Source organism: Apteryx mantelli, chromosome 2 (genome assembly GCF_036417845.1).
Source record: "Apteryx mantelli isolate bAptMan1 chromosome 2, bAptMan1.hap1, whole genome shotgun sequence".
Taxonomy (NCBI): domain Eukaryota; kingdom Metazoa; phylum Chordata; class Aves; order Apterygiformes; family Apterygidae; genus Apteryx; species Apteryx mantelli.
Window position 1 is genome coordinate 162,867,120 of NC_089979.1, and position 20,441 is coordinate 162,887,560.

General features: G+C 38.9%; 1 protein-coding gene across 3 annotated transcripts in view; it reads left to right on the forward strand.

Moving 5' to 3' along the window:
- PRKAG2 (protein kinase AMP-activated non-catalytic subunit gamma 2) overlaps positions 1–20,441 on the forward strand; it is a 232,793-nt gene that overhangs the window by 178,575 nt on the left and 33,777 nt on the right. The window lies entirely within an intron of this gene.

Consider the following 20,441-nt stretch of genomic DNA (forward strand, 5'->3'; position numbering starts at 1 on the left):
GAGAGCAGTTCAGGGATCTGTCAAAAGTGATTGCTTAATAGCAAACCTGTGACCAGTTCAAAATAGTATGTGAACTTTGAAAGGAATTGGTCACCTCACTAGCCTTCCGGATTAGAGTAAAACCTAGTTTTATGCCTAATTTTGAAGCCAAATGGAAAGGATGTCTAATGCTGTATTCAGAGGATAAGATGCAAGTAACATATGTCCTACTGTCCAGAATGCTAGATGAGTCCTGTAGAAGGAGAATGATAGAAAATTGGGATGCAGATGGAAATGCAGCAGCTAAGTTGCAGTACCTGTTTTATGACCTAAATTTTTGGACTGGATGCTGTAGTTGCATTTGTGCTAATATAGGGGCTGGGGGGAATAAAATAAGGTCTGACAGGGCTCACTGTTTTTGTTGAATGGCAAGTAGTAAGTGCTCAGAGGTTGGGTAACTTCTTTGAAATCTTGATTACATTTCATTAAGTGGATGCAGCAACATTGTAACTGATGATCTTTTGTCAGATTCCAAGTGGGCTCTCTCCAGTGATACCTAAAATTGTAAGTTAAATTAGAAATTTGAAACTTGTTTTGAAGCCGCTTTTCTGACTGCCTCTACTTCTAAATATTTCACCTTTCTAGCTTTCAAGTTTCTGTATCCATCAACAGTTGATAGTTATCTTGTGTATCAAATTATGCTGCAGTTCTTTTGAAACAGAGCTTAATAAAAAGAGCTGAAAAGTGAGGCTCACTGTGTGCAGAGAATGCTTTCCAGTATGCTAAAATGGATTTTTGCTTGTCATTCTCCTCAAAGGTTACACAAATGAGAATGTGAAAGCGCAGAAGGCATTCATTTAATTTGAATTCTAATTAAGAGGGTTAAATTGAAAAAGTAGTACAAGAAAGACATATACTCTGAGTAGCACTGTAATGAATATACAGTCTAGCCTGATGAGATGATTTCTAAATAAAATGGTGCTGTCAGCTCAAGGGGAATATTTTTTTCCCTGGTCTGAACACTCTGTAGCTAATGAGTGTGGACAGTGTGGTGCATGCTGTTAATACCGTCCCAGAAAGAAGTGCTGGTGTTCCTCTTTTTTGTTTATGTCATGTATGTGACTGGATTCTCTAGGATCAATGTAACTTTTTATTGCTTGGCTACTAGTTCTCTTCTCTTGTTTGGCTTGACAATACTGTCCTCATGTGAGGTGTAAGAGCAAATCGCACTGAAATGATGTTTAACAGTGTCAGCTGCACTACACCTGAAATAAGAGAGGCCATAGGCTGATATGTGCACAGAGGGGAAGGACTGGATAGACCAGTGGATATTTATTTTGTTTAGGATTCTCTTACCATCAAGGATGTTCTGTTTAAAATAAACAAAGAACTTATTAGGTAAAATACAGTGAATTCATCCTGTTCAGTGTTCTTTGGGGGTGGGAATGACCTACCTAAGTCTTCTCTAACAGAAAGCTACCTCTTGATGGGTGAAGAGTTTCTCATTGTAGCCTGAAATAGATTAGTGCGGAGGCACCTCATCTGATAAACATATATAAACTGTCACAAGTCGTTTGTGCAATCATGTTTTATATTGAGGTAGAATAAGCAAACACTAGAGCTGTTCTTTGCTTCAGATCAATGTCAGGAGTCATCTGGGGTTTTATGTTCTGGAGAGTAGGATGAGTTTGGAAAAGAACAAGGACAAATTATTCTGAAGATCTAACAGGAAAAAAAGGCTTTAGTTAACTATTTACACTGATTAGCTTTAATTTATTAAGCTGGAATTCCAGAAATGGTTGTGTTACGGCAGCTACCTGTGCTGTAAGAGTGGAGCCTGGGTGAGAGCAGCAAACCCATACCTGTCAATTGTATGACTTTAATTGGTATAGTTTTAGCATGTTATTTTGGAAACTATTTTTATTGCAGTGTTGACTCATATCCGTGTCTGCCACCTTCCATTTGTTCAATTTGGCAATAATGTAGTAGCTACTGATGCAGCAGAATTAACTACTTTTGTTTGTCATCTGCTAGCCTAAGGAACCTTTGCAAGGTATTTTACGCAGACCGAGTTAAGTTAATTGCATGTTTCTCCAGTGCTCAAGTCCTAGTCCAGGAAAAAGAATTCTGCAAACTATGTCCAGCAGTTGTAGCATTTGCATCGTGGGACTGATGCACTGGCTCTTGAGTGCAGTACTTCCCTAGATTGTTGCACAAAATAGCATTTAGACAGTTATATGATTAACAGTTTGCATTAGAATGGAATCTCTCATAGCAATGCTCTGGCCTTCATCTCATTTTCTTCTTTTGTATCATGCATCTCCTATGTCATGTGCTTGTTTCTGACTGACTCTTGAAATAGACTTTCACCAGTAATTGCATCTCCTCTTAACTAATTGTTGCGTCTGGATTAATTCCTCCCCCACTCTGTGGATTTTCTAGAAACTGATTTCTTATTAAGCTTTTATTATCTGCCAGCTTCCCACTGTCAACTGAATTTCTGAATCAAGGTATGAAAACGGAGGTTGTGTTTGGGTGAAAAAGAATTACGAGAAGTTAGTAATAAGATGCATGTTGATGTGCATATGACATTTTTGTTTGATTCTTAAGGCTGAAGGGTCAAGTGTTTAGGTTAGGAAATACTATACTTAAAGTATTTTTTTGCAACTGTAACTCATTTCTAATAAGCATTCATTATGCAGTTGTTAAAGCTGGAGCTTTGTGAAGTAGAGGCAGAGTATTCTGCACACAAGATGTGCTTTAGGGCATTAGGGTATGTAGTAATGGAGGATGCCTTACGTTACCTTTTCCACAACAGATTAGAATCCTAAGTGAATGTGGTAAGATATCACTAAGCAGAGGTAATAGTTTTGGTATTGAGAGGAAATCATACTCTCTGAAGTCAGGATTATTTCCTTTTCTCCTCAGCATTCCTCTGTGGTGTAAGAAGAAGCACAATAGCAGATTCCTTAAAAAAAAAAAAAAAAAAAAAACTATTACTTTTTGGTGCTTTTTATTTTCCTGGATATCTGATTTGAAGTAATACTGAACACTTGTATTTGACATTATATTCAACCACTGCTCCTGCTGTGTTTACTCAGTTTTTATTTTTTCTGTCATTTTGCAACAAAACATATCAAGGGGATGAAGATCTTCCCTGTTCTTAATGACTCTGGGAAGTATATCGCAATGTATCTGGGGCATTCAAGTTCTAAACTTTATTGGCTTATGCAAGAAATTACGATCTAGTGCCTTGCTGTCATAGGCAACTTCATGTCCTTTTGCTACCATTTTAATATATAGTAACATCATAGAAGCATTTCTCATGGAAACTTTAATCTTCAAAGTTGAAAGATGGAAATTATGTATAGAGTTATATACAAGTAAAGGTATAAAGCCTTCTCTGAGCAGTGCAAAGGAAGGTATTTGGAGTTTTGTTTCTTAGTTGAAGGTTGTTTGTCCATGAGATTTACACATAGATCATTACCTTGTGTGCATGGTTCTTTCTGTTATCCCAGTGCTCCTTATCCAGCCCGTCTTAACTCTTTCTTTACTTCTATGTAAGATACAACTGTTATTCTTAATTTAGTCTTAAAATGGGGAAAGCTCTACTTTGTCTTGACTAGGGAATATTTTGTTTATAGCACCTGAAGAACCCAAAGTAGCAACCAGTCTTTTCGAGAAACAAACTTTTTAGGGTTTATCCCTTTGGCAAGCAATGTTTCAGTGTTGCAAAAGATGCATTACTTTTACAGAGGACATACTCTAAAACTCTTTGCTTCTGGTTTTGGGCATGCAGGAGCTTCTCCATGGGAAAGCTTCCAGAATACCTTAATATGGTCAAAACAACTTATTTTCCCTAATTGCATTCTTGGAAATAATGAAACTGTTTTTATGGTTTCATGGCTGAGACTTCCTAAAAAAAAATTAGGGAAAAATGTCTGGCATGGAGACCTTGAGTCCAGATGATCACTTTGGCAAAGCTGCAAACAACTGAAAACAGGATCTTATAGGAAGTGTTGGAGCTGATTATGTAGTATTGCACTTGCATGATTTGCAAACAGAATCTTCCCAGTAAAAGCCATTATTAGCCAGCCGTCATCTGTGAGGAGTATTAAGACAACCTGGTATTCCCCTACACTTGAAAGACGTTGTTACTTCAGGTGTATGTATGTGTGTTGGTCTCTGGTGGTCAAGATGAAATACTGTTTTACAATAACCAGCACTGTACAGTCTTGCTAGTGCTATTGCTTTTCTCTGCATCAGATAAGGGCCACTGCCAGTTCTGCTAATAACTTCCATGTGGTTCTTCCTTGACTTAACACTGTTTGAGTTCATAGTGAGCTGTCACAGTTGATAAGCAGCTGCTTGTCATAAGTTCAAAGGCTTTGGACAGTGACATCTCAACTTCCAAGTGTCCTGAGAATCCCTAACATACTGATTTAGAGGTATAGAGTTTGCAGAGATACACATTTGAGTAATTATAGAGGTGGCAGATATGACAATATCAGTGTTGCCTTACAGCTGACTGCCAGATACTGTTACTTGCCTCTGACTGCCTTGCTGAGCGTTAGCAGGATTGAGTAGGGCAGCTATTGATTCTCCTCCTCAAGAAACTTTCTGTGTGGTGATCTGCCACATTCTGTCTGGTAGCCTCTCTGTTGCCCTATGCACGCAGGGAGGACAGTATAGAAAGAGTAATATTATCATCTTGGTAGTGTGACAACCTCAGCTGGTACACTTGGCTCTCCTGATTAAGTCAGTGCTTTGGGGCATGACTGAGTACTAAATGAAGGTGACCTCATTTAAACTGAAGTAATGCCAGTGTGACAAGAATGACAGCAGAATACTTGCTCGTGCCATACCATTCTCCTATGCAAGTTGGCCCAACCTAGCTGTTGCTAAACCGTCATAAGAGACGTTCATGCTTACTAACCACCTGCAATAGATGTGACTGTCCTTTAAGACAGGACTCTTCTAATATGTGCTGTGTTTTGGATAACTGGAGGCTAGATTATCACAATGCGTTGTCTGTGGGGCCTCTTGTAAGACAGGTCACTTAAAACAGCACTGCTTTCTGTTAAGAACTCTTTCCTGGGTACCTCTAAGCTGTCCTCAGTTACTTTATTGATTTGAAAATTTTGACTTCCAGGACTTAGAACTGTACTAGCATTGCACAGGGGGAAAAAAAATTAGATAGGGCCAAAATGTTTTAAAGAATGTAGCATTTCCAGCATAAGTACAAGAGTCGATGGTACTGTTCTTCATAACAGTTCTTCCCTCTTGAAACAAAACTTACCTATCCACACTGAAGCTGTTTGCCTTTGGATGCATGTTGTGGTGGGCTATGCTGTGGCTTTTAGAGTAGAAAGGACTCTACTAACAAAGTGACGATTGTGGAGTTTGGGGGGAAAATCCTTCTGTGGAAGGGTTACACTAGTGGTTACTATTAATGTATTGCCAAAATAGTTGAGCAGGGTAAAGCTGTGTTTGACAGTTAGTTGCCCAACTTGGCATCAAGGAGCTTTGGAAAGCCCTACACTTCTAAAAGTCAACCATGTCTAACATGTTTTCAAATGTGAATGTGATGTGGAAACTTCCAAGACAGCCTTTGAATTTTATTTGAATAAATTTAACTTTTTAAAAAAATGATTCCTTCCTCTCTATTCAATTTTATATTAATTTTGCTGTTTTATGTAAATCAGTTTGAAGAACTCTATTGATAGTTAAAACATTGCCAAATTTGACTGTGGAAAAATTAAATTTTCATATGCTGTAAACTAATGGTTTTATTTTTTATGTGATTTAAAAAAAAATTAAACAAGGCTGTTTTTTTTTTTTTCCTTTTCTCTGTGTTTTGTGACTGAATAGTTAGCTCTGACACTGAGTGTTTTCAGAAACGGAATTAAACTTTCTTGCTTTCACCATTCCCTTAAACTGTAGCATTCTCTTCTGCTGCTAAGCTTGTTTGAATTTGTACTGATGTAAAAAGACAGAAGATATTTGAGATGCTGGAAAAGTGAGCAAACTGGAATAGGTGTGTAGAAGAGGGCCATTCATGTGAGCAGGGAATATAGAATTTATCTTGAGGTTGGAAACTGAAAGGCTTTCTTCATTTGGCTTAATAGAAGGAAGGCCAAGAAGGAATATGATAACCCCATATAAGTACATCCTGGAAGAGGCAGGAAGGCGGTAAACACCAAGGAGGAAAATTAGCTGAAGAACAACACTGGCACAAGAACAAATGGGTTTAAACTCTTCCCGTATAAACTTTGAAATAGTATTTTAACTTCCAGCCTAATTACTAGAGGAATGAGTTTGTAGAATAGACTTCCAATGCTTCGAATCATTTTAAGGTGGAGCAGGGTTGCCGTGTCGGGGATCACGTTTCCCTGCAATCGAAGGCTCTGAACAGCGTAATACAGAAGGTGAATGCTTGTCTTTTCTTTGTTTTACACATGCAGTTGCATGTTTATCTCCTGCCATAGCCTTGCTTGAACTCCCTAGGATTCTTGATTTTTAAAAAATAAACAAAAACCCCACTTTGTACAGTGTGGATATCGTGAGTTCAGAGGAAGATGATCAATAGAATTTCTAAACTAGGATTAAGAAAAGTGTATCTGAATATACAGTATTGAATGTGTATTGGATCTCACCTACTTTACTTAGGAAATTGCTAATTCTATTTCTGTATAGCTTCAAGCAATTCAGCTGCCAATAGATAGGTTTCTTAAGTGATATATTGAAGCCAGATTTATAATCTATTAAAATGTGCATACAGATTCACAAACTGTAAGAAGAAATAGCAATAATAGCTAGTCAGAAAATATTGACATGCATAGGGATTGAAGCAGAAGCAATGTATATATAAGGAGGGGCTAGAGAAAAATAAAAATCTAAGTACTGAATTATTAAAAGCTTAAAGTTAGGATGTTCTAAGTAGTTATTCAGGGCTTGATACCAACAGTTGAAAAATTGACATGAGAAATGCCTGAAATGCTCACTTACAGTGCACTTTATTAGCTTGGACAAAATTGTTTCTCCAGCAAAATTAAAGATTAAACTTGATCCTAAGTCCTCAGTCTTATGCCTAAAATTTTTTTCTTCTGTATAACATTTTATATATATAAAATGATGCTTTCAGGTTAGAATCTTAGTATACTGTGGAAAAAGGTCTTTTAAAGATTAGATGCTTGCCCTGTTCAATAAGGATATGGCTGTGGCTTGTGAAGATGTATTCATATTAAAAATGCTTGTGTTGTAGATGGTACTTTGGTTAAGATGCATGTTTAGGTTTGGTTTTAAATTAATGTCTAACAGAGTTTAATGCATATCTCTTTTCTAAAGTGTGTGTACAGTATATGCATGTAGTAGGATTTATGCTTCCATGCTTCCTTTAAAGAAACTGCACAATTTATTATTTTTTTTTAACCAATCTTTCTTTATAGGCAGTATTTCTAAGGATACGGGTTAGTTTATTCTTTCATTAAGCGCTTACCTTAAATCTTCCTTGAACTCAACCCTCCAGCATATGGCTCTTAATAATCAAAGACTTAATACCATTTTTGGGTTCTTGTGTTTTGTGGCCTGCATCTCTCAATCTTGAAGAGCATGCCTACATTCCAGACAGGCGACATCTTAAATTAGATCTTTGTTTGGGATGCTTGGAGAAAAATCATGCTGCTTGTTGTCAAGGAAAGAACTTGAACATGTTTTAGAAAATTCTTTAGGTTAACTCATTCTTTATTGTGGTGAAAATCATAGAAACATTGTTAGGTTGCAGTCTGAAGTTGCTCCCTTTATTCATAAAACCTCACTGATGTAGTTTTCCTCAAATACAAATCTTGACCGAAAATTGATTTAAGTGCAGTAGGCGGTTTTTAAAGTCTTCGGTTAGACTTGTGATACTGCTATTCCCCAGTTGTTTAGTCCCAAGGCAGTTCTGGCTTGTAAATAAGTGAGCTTCTCTGCCTGCCTGGACAAGAAATGCAGAGTTACTTTGATTAGCTCTCGAATGTGAAATTTCTTAAGCTGCTCGTCACTTTGTCTGCCTCAAATCTCACATAATCACTTATTTATCCACACAGCCAGCAGAGAGCTACAGTATAAAATAAGTGTTAATTTCTCAGCCCATTTACCAGGACCCTTTAACTCCAAAAACGAGAAGCAAAATTCAATGCAGGATTTCTAAGCATGCTGTGAATACAAGGAATATTGAAAACAAATGTTGAATCTTTTATTGTTTCAGGCAGCTATTTGTATTTGTTTTCTTTTTTAAGTCTTAGGGGTATTATTAAAGTTTTGGGAATTGGAGATTTTTAATCCTCAAAACCTGGAACTGTGGATCTTTTGAAGTATTCTCAGGTGCTGATAGTCTATTTTGTTTTTCGCTAAAGCAGGATGTGCCTAGGCAGTTGCTGACAACATTTATCTCATTCCATGCTTAGGACCTTTAGGGACAATATCCCAGGGCTGCCTAGTTCTGTGTTTAGCCAACTTCAAGAGTGAGGAGTGGTTAATAATTCTCCAACAGGTGTGTGTTTTGGGTTTTGTTTTTGTTTTGTTTTTAAAAAGCAAGGTACCTGCTCCCCCCGCCCCCCCGCATTGTACTGCCCTGAATGGCGCTTGCTCTTCAACTCACTCTGTCACCCAACAGCAGCACCCATCACCTGAATAACAATAGCTTAGTTTTTCCTCAGTTGTAGTGCTATTTAGTCGCTCTCCTAATTTGTGTTTGTCCAGTGGAATGCTCTTTTCTGATTCTGATATTCTTTGGAAGGTAATATTAACTCCAAATGATTTATGAATTCAGTTTGAAGATATCCTGCATCTTAAAGTCTGGCAACTGCTTCTAGCCCCTTTTGCAAACTCGTGAAAGCCTGTTCTATTCCTTTTTTGAAGATCACTAAAGAGAATGTTGAATAAAATGTAGCCCTGATCCTCTGATACTTTTTCTGGAGTGACTTCTCTGTGAAACCTCAAGCTACTGGTAAAAACTGTTCAAGAGTAACTTGTGGAAAGCTAAAACAAGACATGTGGTCGTGCTGTGTTTTTTGTCCCTGAAATCTCTTTTCCCATCCATGTTCCTCCAATAATTTTTGCACATGGTAGTCAATTTCAGTTAAAATTCTCAGAAATGAAGGTTTCAAACAACTCAAGCTTTCAAACAACTCAGCTGTCAAGCTTTTTGAAAGTGGGAAGAGAGCATCCTTCTTTAAAACCTCAGCCGTACAGAAGAGCTATAGCATGAACTTGCAGTGTTCTGCGCTGAGTGATTCACATGAGACACTGTAAATGCAATTTGAGAAGAATTTGAATTGAAGCTCACATCTTCTTGAACACATTTGTCATCCAGTCTTGCAGACTCGCTGAAAAAGAGGTTTTAATAGTTTTGCTACAGTGAAGTGCTTGTTGTGCACCTACATTGTGGTGATTCTAACATATCTTTTTATTTGTAATAGTATCATCTTGCTTAAAAATCAATACAGGCATACCTCAGAGATACTGCGGGTTTGGTTCCAGACCACCGCAATAAAGCAAATATTGCAATAAAGTGAGTCACATGAATTTTTTGGTTTCCCAGTGCATATAAAAGTTATGTTTACACTATACTGTAGTCTATTAAGTGTGCAATAGCATTATGTCTAAAAACACAATGTACATACCTTAATTTTATTAACTTTATTTTATAACTTTATTGCTAAAAAATGCTAACCATCATCTAAGCCTTCAGCAAGTCGTAATCTTTTTGTTGATGATGGGTCTTGCCTCAGTGTTGATGGCTGCTGACTGATCAGCGTGGTGGTTGCTGAAGGTTGGGGTGGCTGTGGCAATTTCTTAAAATAAGACAGCAATGAAGTTTGCTGCATCGATTGACTCTTCCTTTCAGAAAGGACTTCTCTGTAGCATGCGATGCTGTTTGATAGCATTTTACCCACAATAGAACTTCTTTCCAAATTGGAGTCAATCCTCTCAAACCCTGCTGCTGCTTATCAGCTAAGTTTATGTAATATTCTAAATCTTTTGTTGTCATTTCAACAGTGTTCACAGCATCTTCACCAGGAGTAGATTCCATCTCAAGAAACCACTGTCTTTGCTCATCCATAAGAAGCAACTCCTCATCCGTTAGTTTTATCATGAGATTGCAGCAATTCAGTCACATCTTCAGGCTCCACTTCTAATTCTAGTTCTCCTGCTATTTCCACCACATCTGCAGTTACTTCCTCCACGGAAGTCTTGAACCCCTCCAAGTCATCCATGAGGGTTGGAATCAACTTCTTCCAAACTCCTGTTAATGTGGATATTTTGACCTCCTCCCATGAATCAGGAATGTTCTTAATGGCATCTAGAATGGTGAATCCTTTCCAGAAGGTTTTCAATTTACTTTGCCCAGATCCACCAGAGGAATCACTATCTATGGGAGCTATAGCCTTACAAAATGTATTTTTTAAATAATAAGACTTGAAAGTCAAAATTACTGCTTGATCCATGGGCTGCAGAATGGACGTTGTGTTAGCAGGCACGAAAACAACATTAATCTCGTTGTACGTGTCCATCAGAGCTCTTGGGTGACCAGGTGCATTGTCAGTGAGCAGTAATTGGAAAGGAATCTATTTTTCTGAGCAATAGGTCTCAACAGTGGGCTTAAAATATTCAGTAAACCATGTTGTAAACAGATGTGCTGTCATCCAGGCTTTGTTGCTCCACTTATAGAGCACAGAGAGAGTAGATTTAGCATAATTCTTTAGGGCCCTAGGATTTTCGGAATGGTAAATGAGCATTGGCTTCAACTTAAAGTCACCAGCTGCATTAGCCCCAAACAAGAAAGGCAGCCTGTCCTTTGAAGCTTTGAAGCTCAGGCATTGACTTCTCCTCTCGAGCTATGAAAGTCCTAGATGGCATCTTCTTCCAGTAGAAGGCTGTTTCATCTACATTGAAAATCTGTGGTTTAGTGTGGCTGCCTTCATCAATTGTCTTAGCTAGATCTTCTGGATAACTTGCTGCAGCTTCTACATCAGCACTTGCTGTTTCACCTTGCACTTTTATGTTATGGAGACGGCTTCTTTCCTGAAACCTCATGAACCAACCTCTGCTAGCTTCAAACTTTTCTTCTGCAGCTTCCTCACCTCTCTCAGCCTTCATAGAATTGAAGGGAGTTAGGGCCTTGCTCTGGATGAGGCTTTGGCTTAAGGGAATGTTGTGGCTGGTTTGATCTTCTATCCAGACCACTAAAACTTTCTCCATATCAGCAATAAGGCTATTTTGCTTTCTTATCATTTGTGTGTTCACTGGAGTAGCACGTTGAATTTCCTTCAAGAACTTCTCCTTTGCATTCACAACTTGGCTAACTGCTTGGCGCAAGAGGCCAAGCTTTCGGCCTGTCTCTGCTTTTGATATGCCTTCCTCACTAAGCCTCATCATTTCTAGCTTTTGATTTGAAGTGAGAGACGTGTGACTCTTCCTTTCCCTTGAACACTTAGAGGCCATTGTCGGGTTATTAATTGCCCTAATTTCAATATTGTGTCTCAGGGAATAGGGAGGCCCGAGGAGGGAGAGAAATGGAACGGCCGGTTGGTGGAGCAGTCATAACACACACAACATTGATCGATTAAGTTCGTCATCTTATATGAGCGCAGTTCGTGGCGCCCCAAAACAATTACAATCGTAACATCAAAGATCACTGATCACAGATCACCATAACAGATACAATAATAATGAAAAAGTTTGAAATATTGCGAGAAGTGCCAAAATATGACACAGAGACGAAGTGAGCACGTGCTGTTGAGAAAAATGGTGCCGATAGACTTGCTTGACTCAGGGTTGCCACAAACCTTCAATCTGTATTTAAAAAAAAAAAAAAGGCAGTATCTGCGAAGTGCAATAAATCAAAGCGCAATAAAACAAGGTATGCCTGTATATCAAATGTATTGTCACTTTTTTCCTCTCTGTTCTTCCCTTCCCCTCCATCAAGGTGACCATTTTATCCTGCGTGAGTTTAAAAACAAACAAACAAACAAAAAACCCCACTCATTAAACTCAGCTGTTCTTGACAAAATGAGATTGGCTTGCTTACTTGCTTTCTATCACCTTCTCCTTTAGGCACTTACAAATACTTTGGCTTTAACAGCTTGTTTTAACATATACCTAGGAATCGGTTATTCTGACTGTTTTTAGAATCTGTTGGGCTCTCCTTTTAAAGACAGGTATTGTATTTTCTCCTTTATGAACTTGCTGAGTTCAGAGCTGGTTGTTTTCAGCTATGGTGACATATGTAATAATTTGCTGTGCCTGCAGCAAGCAACTCCTTGTGACAAGGGGGGGGGGGGGTTGGAAATCTGAGGTTACCTTAGTTATCTAAGGAGACTGAACAGTTGTGCAAACTCTGAAATTCAGAAGACACATACAAAAACTTGTGTGCAGGAAGGTGTAGGTGCAAGCAATCCTAAATTTTATGTTTTAAAGTGTCTTCAGCAATGATGATCATCATTCCAGAACTGAAATGCCTAAGTTATGGGGTTTTTTTTTGTTTAAGCTCATCATTATTAGTAGATGCAATTAACCTTTTTCTGAAGACTGAAGCAATAAGACAGTGCGGGCTTACTCCTCCATTTATTGTTTACCTGTTAATGTGCCTATTCTTCCCTCTTATTTCATGTACTTCTAGAAATTCTTATTTGCAGGATGAATTACAGTTTGCAGGGTATGGCTTAGTCTTTCTAATGTTATCCCTATGTGTGCATTACTTTTTTTTTTTTTTTTTCTTTGAATCCTCTTCTTGCTATCACAGGTCATGTATTCTTGTTGTAACGTATAATTGGATTCATCTTGGATCACTGAAGAAGCTTCTGATACTGATCTCCAGATATGCTTTCTATCATTTCTTTGTATCGCAGTATCTTACACTTGTAAACTTAATATGATCCTTCTTTAGCTGCCAGCTCATGCATTCCTTTAGATCAGGGGTGGGAAATGTTCAGTCTGCAACTTCCATATCTTATAGCCTGTGGCTGCATGAATAATGTTACTGTGGAAGTTTAGTGTGTGGTCTGCCAGGATGTTTTAAAGTTCTTTGCACCTTTTATAAAAGAAAAGATTTCTCATCTTTGTCATTACACCCTCTTTATTGGTTCCTTGCGTTTAAAATCCTTTTAATCTCATGGAACAGTTAACTCTTATCACTTTCAACAAATTACTTTCTACATGTTAGACTTTAAACCAGTTTTTTTCCTCTTAAAATGAGAAATAGTAATTTGCTAGCATTTGTTGCCACGTCTGCAGCAAAGCTGTTCCTGGCATGTTCTAAAAACTTGATGATTTATCTCCTGCCACATACAGTAGGCATCTTTGTAACTATTTTCTTCCACATTTTCCAGCTTTACTTACCACTAGGCCTTACTCTGAGTGCTTACTCCCTTCCCCCCCTCCCACCCCCCGAAGAAAGCTTCCTCTTGATTAAACAGAAATTAAATGATACAGCACAACACCACTTCCTTTTCTCTGCTTGCCCAGCTTAAATTATGCCTGTATTCCTCTCCTACCAAGTATGACACTGATTATGCTTCTGGGATCTTGTTTCTTGTCCACTATTTTCTATGCTCCTGCCTCTTGGATAGACAGCTTAGGAGGCTGAAAAGTCATGCCTTCACACTGTGGTATTCTGTGACAAAATTGCAGTTTCCTAGTCATTTCTCCCAGTCCCTTAGTTTCCATGCTTTTTACTGGATATGACATGTAAATTTTAGTTTGTCTGTGTATCCTTCAAACCTTTAAAAATCCTCATTATGCTGGCAAATTAGTCATATTTCTCTCATAGAAGGTTGGTTGAAATAAAGCTGTTACTGATGGTATCACCAGCACAGTCTTAGATTCATTTCCAGTATTTGTTCCTGGCTATCCCTCAACTGGGAGTGTTGATAAAGACCTACCTGCACACTTGATTCCTTGAATGTTGTTCTTAGAACACTGTAATCATCCTTCACCTTATGGCCTATCTAGGTAAACAGCATGGGGCATTGGTCATAGGGCCTAGCAAACATCGGGAGTCATTCCAGGGTGTCTCAGACCTCGTCTCTTAATGACGTTTCCCGCTTTCTCATTCAGATACCTCTGTTTCCCTTGGAAATGACTTTCTGCTGGTTGTTGGTCACCCTGTAGAGACAATTTGTCCTCTAAGGAGTAGCTTGTGGTTCTTGCTACTTAGTGCCACTGCTGCTCTTCTGAGTTGGTTAACTATATCCATTCTGTGTGTCTTTTTAGATCTGCTGGAGTTAGCGATTTACATTAGAGCTACTATCTCCTGCTTCTTGGAAGTTATAGGAGATGCTATCAAGGATATTAAGGAACTCATCCAGTAAATTCAGTCTGGATGTTGTCAGACATGTTATAGCCAGCTTTGGGAACAATTTTGAGATAAAAATGCAGGCAGAAAAGGAACTAGCGGGGTTAGTGACATATCTTTAACCTATTGTATGTTCTGCCAAGGGCTATCTATAGCGATAGGGAAAGAAGGTAACTCATGCTGCCTTGTTTATGTGATTAGTCACCCTGCTGTCTTCTGGTACAGGTTGATGGAGCTATGCTGGTCTAATGGCTAGCTGCCACAGCAAGGGTGGTGTCCCTGTGCTGTATATTCCTGCCCTTCCCTTGCACTGCAAGCTAATCTGCTCGCCACAGGGCTAGATGTGGGAGCCTAAAAGCCCTAAAGCTGGCACTACCAAAAAGCAAATAATTTCTGACAAATTCAGCTTTTTCAGCCAACTTGTTAAACAATTCTTTGTAAATCTAGAACCAGCGTGAGGGAGGGAATGGGACCATATGGCCAGTGGAAGGGCAACAGTAGCTGCTGCTACTATACTGTGCTGCTGCTTGTGCTGCTGTGGAACTGCAGCTTTTGACATGGCCTGCGGAAAGGTAGCGTTAGTCTGTCTTTGCTTGCAAAGGGGTGTGAAAAAAATCTCTGTTAAATGACAGCTAAAGGCAGATGTACATTAACAGCTCTCGAAGCGCTGTCTTCACTGCGAAGATGTATATTTGTCCAAGTTCATTTTGTTATTATTTCTATGTTAACAAAAGACTTAATTATTCTAACTGATTAAATGATACGAGCAATAATAGCATAGAGTGTTTTTGTCGGTATTTTTAGTAAAGTTTGTCAGCATAATTATACTGATAAATCTTTCCTAATGTATTGTTGTTGGATCAGTTCTGTAGTAAACCCTGGAATGAAAAACTCTTTTGTTTCTCTGTCTGTAAAATGTCAGTTCTCTAGCATGGGAAATGTGATATTGAACATATTACTTGAAGTTTTGATTTTTTTCTAGGAGTATGACTTGGAATAACCTGAATTGCAGATGCATATGTGGGCAATAACTGAAAAGAAAATGTATTTACTTGTAAATAGGTTATTTAGTACACGTGAATACCACAGAAAGTGTGTTTTTATCCCCCCCACACACTTCTTTTTTTTTTTTAATCCAGCAGTTGAACTGGCCAAATGGAGATAGTTACGCTAATGGTACTCAAGTTGAAGAAGAGTCGAGTGTTGGGAATGCTTAGCTCCTGCTGCTGTAAGGAAGCCCTAAGCCTTTAAAGTTTTACAGTTTCCCAGACTAATTCTGATAAAATGAGTGGAAAAAGCATTTTAACGTGTATATACGTGGTTTCTATCTTCCTCTCAGTTGTTCATCTAGCTGGATAGTTAACTGAGTACGTTCTTGACATACTGCTGCAAGCTGTTTTAAGTGTGTTTCAAATTTGACAGTTAATTTGATAGTAAACTCAGAAATGTTATTGATGCAAACAGTCCTTCAGGTCTGTAAGAAGGATTTTTTGTGTTCTTCAAATGTTCAGAGAATTACTAAAGCTACCAACTGTCAATCTAATCATGAGGAGCAGGGGTGCTATAGAGTGTGTCCTGCAGCTGCAGTGACATGATTGTAGTCTGTGGTTAAATTAACTCTTAAATCAGACGAGGGGAAACGGTCTGTAGGGAACACAAAGTCTTTCTTTCAAACGCTCCTGGAACCAGACTGAACTTGACATAGTACTGGATACCAGTTCAGAAAGACAAAGAACATAATATAACAGAGAAGGTTGTTATTTTGTATTGTTATTGAAACGTGGACTCACTTGTGGGCCAGGATCTTATTGTTGGACTGGCCCTTTATGAATATAGCACAGAAAGACAGTCTGTGGTTTTCAGTAACAGGCTTTTTTTGTTTGTTTTTGTTTTGGTTTTGGAAGGTCTTGAAATTCTTAGGGGAAAAGTGGCAACTTCAGGTAGCTGTTCTGCAGATCTCTGAGGAATGGTTTCATTTCAATAATGCCACTGAAGCTTCCTATGCTTTTATGGGGAGTATTCAGAAATTAGTTCCACCTTAACTCTTTCAACAAATAATTGTACTTATCACAATCTCTGATTCAGTATTGCTGAATACTTCTGCTGTGGAAAAAGAGCTGTGACTTTTTTCTAAATAATGTTTGTCACCTAAAGTGAAACTTTAAAGTATATCCAATTTTGCAGGGGAAGGTGGAGGAGAGGAAGGGAGTAAGAGTCATTTGCTGTGCATGAAATCTGTTTGGTTTTTTTTTTTCTCCCCCCCCCCCCCCCCCACTCACCAAACAGGTAAGGCTTGCAGTCTTTGAAGTACCTCTATCTATAGAAATAAATAAAATGATGACAGTCAGAGAGAGACCTTACCCTACAGAAGGTGCTCTGTGAGGGGGTTCTCAACTTCAGGTGCTTGAACCTTCCGCAGTCTTGCAACCTTTCTGGTGGCTTCTCTTTGTGTTCTTTCTATCAAAAATTGCAGGAGAAAGGATTGGGGATCTGGAGTTCTTCAGCTTCACCTGTGAGTGGGGGGGAAACACACAGGCAGAACATCCACTTGCAAAATAAGTTTCAGATGAATCTTCAAGAAATACGCTTTAATGAGTGAAAACCCATATGGAAATATCCACCCAACTATTTATTGGTGTACTCTTTTCCTCCCCCGTCCTTGCTCTAGATTCAGATGCCTCCTGCTGCGAATCTGCTTTATCTCCAAGCAAACTAGCATCCAGATCATGTGTTAGGACAGAGGACAAGATTCATAGTGGTGGTAGGATGAAGCTCCACGCTTTTGATGAGCTTTCTCAGCATCCAGAATGGATTGCAACAGGAGTAATTTGCTGGTTAGATGCTCCAGAGTAATTCTCGTGAACTGATATATGTGATTTAGTTGAGAATTCTGCCTATTTAGTCACAGGATTGCTTACAACAAACCTTAGCGCTTGCTTGAAGAAACTTCATCAGCAAGCCTCTAAAGGAAGGCAATCCACTGAAGGTGGACAAGCTAGCTTTGCAAGAAACTAAGATTTTATTTTCTAGCTCCAAACATCAGGACCTTGTTGTGGTAATGGTCCTGACCTTCCACAAAATAGATATTTCAGGCTCAGCTGAGTTGCCTCTAGTGAATTTGAGAAGCCCTTGTAACAGATCCCCAGGTAATCTGTTTAGCTCATGCAAACAGTAGCTATGAAATATCTAATAGCAGGTGTATCTCAGCTTGCTTCATCTGCACAAGTTCAGAACAAACCTGTTTATGCACTGTAGTCACAGAGGCAACCAAGGAGGATGACTCAGACTTTTACCCAACCTGCACCACTTCCCACTATTCTTTGAAAGTAGCTGGGTAAAGAAGTTTGTCCCAGAGCCAACATAACTGGAAACTCAGAGCCACATTTCCCTGTGATCTCGTCTGGATTTCCAGTTCACAGAAGAAGCAAGGCTCTGGTTGAACATTTACCTCAACTGAAGCAAGATAATCTACCGAAGCTGGCTTTTGAAGTAGCATGGGAATTGCCATCAAACTGCTGAGGTTTAAGTATAAGGTCTTTGCAAGCCACTGGTTGCAAGTACTTTATCTAGATGTTCCAATAGAGTCATATTCTGTTGCGACAGGCTTGGCTAGCACTTACTGGGAGCCTCTCGAGCCTGTTTTGTGGGCTGGGAACACTTTGAGTATTGAACCAAGAGACTAAGTCAGGTTATCTGACCTTAGGGTGAAATGGATCTTGCGTGTGAGTGAGATAGAGCCATGCTGTTGGATGCAGGTTTCTATTCCTGGCCTTGTAGAAACATGGAACAGAAAGAAGTATAACTCATTAAGTTCAAGACTGAAGAAAGGTGCTAAGAAGGACTTCTGAGGTAGTTCTCTTGTTTGTTTGTTTTTCTTCAATAACTTAGCTTAAGGCTCCAGCATGTAGAGCTCTAGAATAACTGCTAGAGTTTATGCAGAGAAATTTATATTACAGATTAGAGAATCTCTTTATACAGATAAAATAATGAAGCCTTGATCGGTGATACAGAGGTGAAAAGCCATAAGCTTATAGAAAACTGCCAAAAAGGGCGGCAGGTTATAGTAAAAACAAAACTAGAGCTAGAAAATAAATAGATAACAAAATACGAATGATCGAATATAATTACCCTGACCTACATTGGGATGCTTCTGTTTGCGGCACAGTCATGGTTGGATATAACCAAAAGCAGTAAGTTTGTCCTCTTGTGAAGGTGAGAGGAACTATAAAGAAGACTGTGCCCTGCCTAGTAACGCTATGCGGGAAAGGTGAGGTGTGAGCGTGCCCCTGAGGTGTATTAAAAGTCTTCAGCTCAAGAGATTTTTCTCCTTTGAGCAGTTGTATGGACTGACAATGCATAGAATATCTGTACAAAGAATTGGATTAAGGCATCTGTCTAGTAATGCCAAGTAGTTAAAGGTGTATAGAAGGTCTCAAATATCCTTTCCAATAGACATTTGAAAGCCATTTAAAACATATGGGGGAGAGCAGCATTGCTTATGTTTTACATGTTTAGTTGGTAGCTAATAAATCAGTGCATTATACGTTTGAAGTATAAGCATCTTCTGTATAAATAAACCTCAGTTCTAGCTGAACAACTGAATCCTTGTTCAGATCCTGTTTAGTTTCATAGCTATTATATGGGTGTTAAACACAGTACTCGTGGATAGCTGTCTCATGCCTCTCAGCATTTCTCATTGTAACTTTCCGGTGTCCATCTGCAGAGCTTTTGCTATGTGGTGCCTAAAGGAATTTAACCAATTCTGATTTCCAAGTTGGAAAACAACGAACGTAGGGTGAGATAGTGTGTGGGACTAGTTAGGTGCCCTTAAATGGGTGAGGGTTGTTGAGGTTCAGTTGAAGGTGGTGTGTGTTTGGTGGTGGGAATGTGTGGTGAGTGAGAAAAGGGTCTGTAGGCACATGTTCACTGTGCTGGTCAATAGACAGAGTTACAGAGTTCTTAACTGTTGCTGCCATTAACAGCATTACCTGAATAAACTGGGGAACATGTCCTGCTTTCCGGTTCCTGCATTTGTTATTGTAATGTATTAAACCTGCATAATTGTTAGTAAGTCAGCAAAACCATACAGAATGATGATGTGCTCTGCTAAGGGTGTAAAAATATGTTTTTCAGTTAAACTAAAAAAACAATTGTTTTCATCAACTGCTTGATGTCTTCCGACACTTGCTTCTACCTGCAGTATACTTAATTGTATATAAAACAGCCCCGTTAGGGCTACAGAATCAATAGGAAATACAGATTCAGAACTAGAACAATAATTTCCCTGGGTATGTATGCTTGTGGCAATTTCTATATACCTGATGAAAGTTTCATAGCACCTACATTTCTGCCAGTGCGAAGAACAGACTTGCCCTGCAAATGATTCGGAACAGTTGGGTCACTGTTTTGCTCGTTGCAGAATTTGGAAAGTATGTAAGGAAAGAGGCAGGGGACCAAAGCTGGAAGAAAAGACAGTGTCATGCTGTTCTATGGGACTGACTGTAGTTTCTGTAGTTCTGGAAAAAACATGACAATGCAGCATCTCTCCAATGGTTACTGATTATTTTAGTAACTAGTCTTATTTACTGGGGGTTTGACTTACCAGTTCAAGCCCAGTTCTCACTGTGTATTGTCCTGTGGAGGGGGGGGAGGAAGAGAGATTAAAGTAAATAAGGACTCTGATACTGTACAGAGAGACTGTGTTTATGGCTGTGGAGGCAGCCTTAACTTCCTAATGATTAGATTTTTTTACTTTGTCATGTAAATGTTCTCGTAGTATTGTTCTTAATGTTTAGTTTTCTTCCTCCCTCTAGTTCTTGCATTTAAAAACAAAACAAAACCCCATACAACTCATTGTATCACATGGTAATTAAATTCATTCTGTACAGACAATAGCCATTTAAGCTATTGCAGGAGTTAGAGGATGATAAGCTTTTACTATGTTATGGTGCTGTATAAGAGGTTCTGTCCCCTAGACTGCCTTTTTTCAACCTCTTCTAACATGCCTTTGCCAAGTACCAGTTCCCCTTTGGTATCACCTCATCAAGGTTGCTTCTCACCAGCCTTGTCCAAGGCTGCTTGTCTAGTACTGCCTGTGTCAGTTTGCTCGTGTTGTTTCCAAATG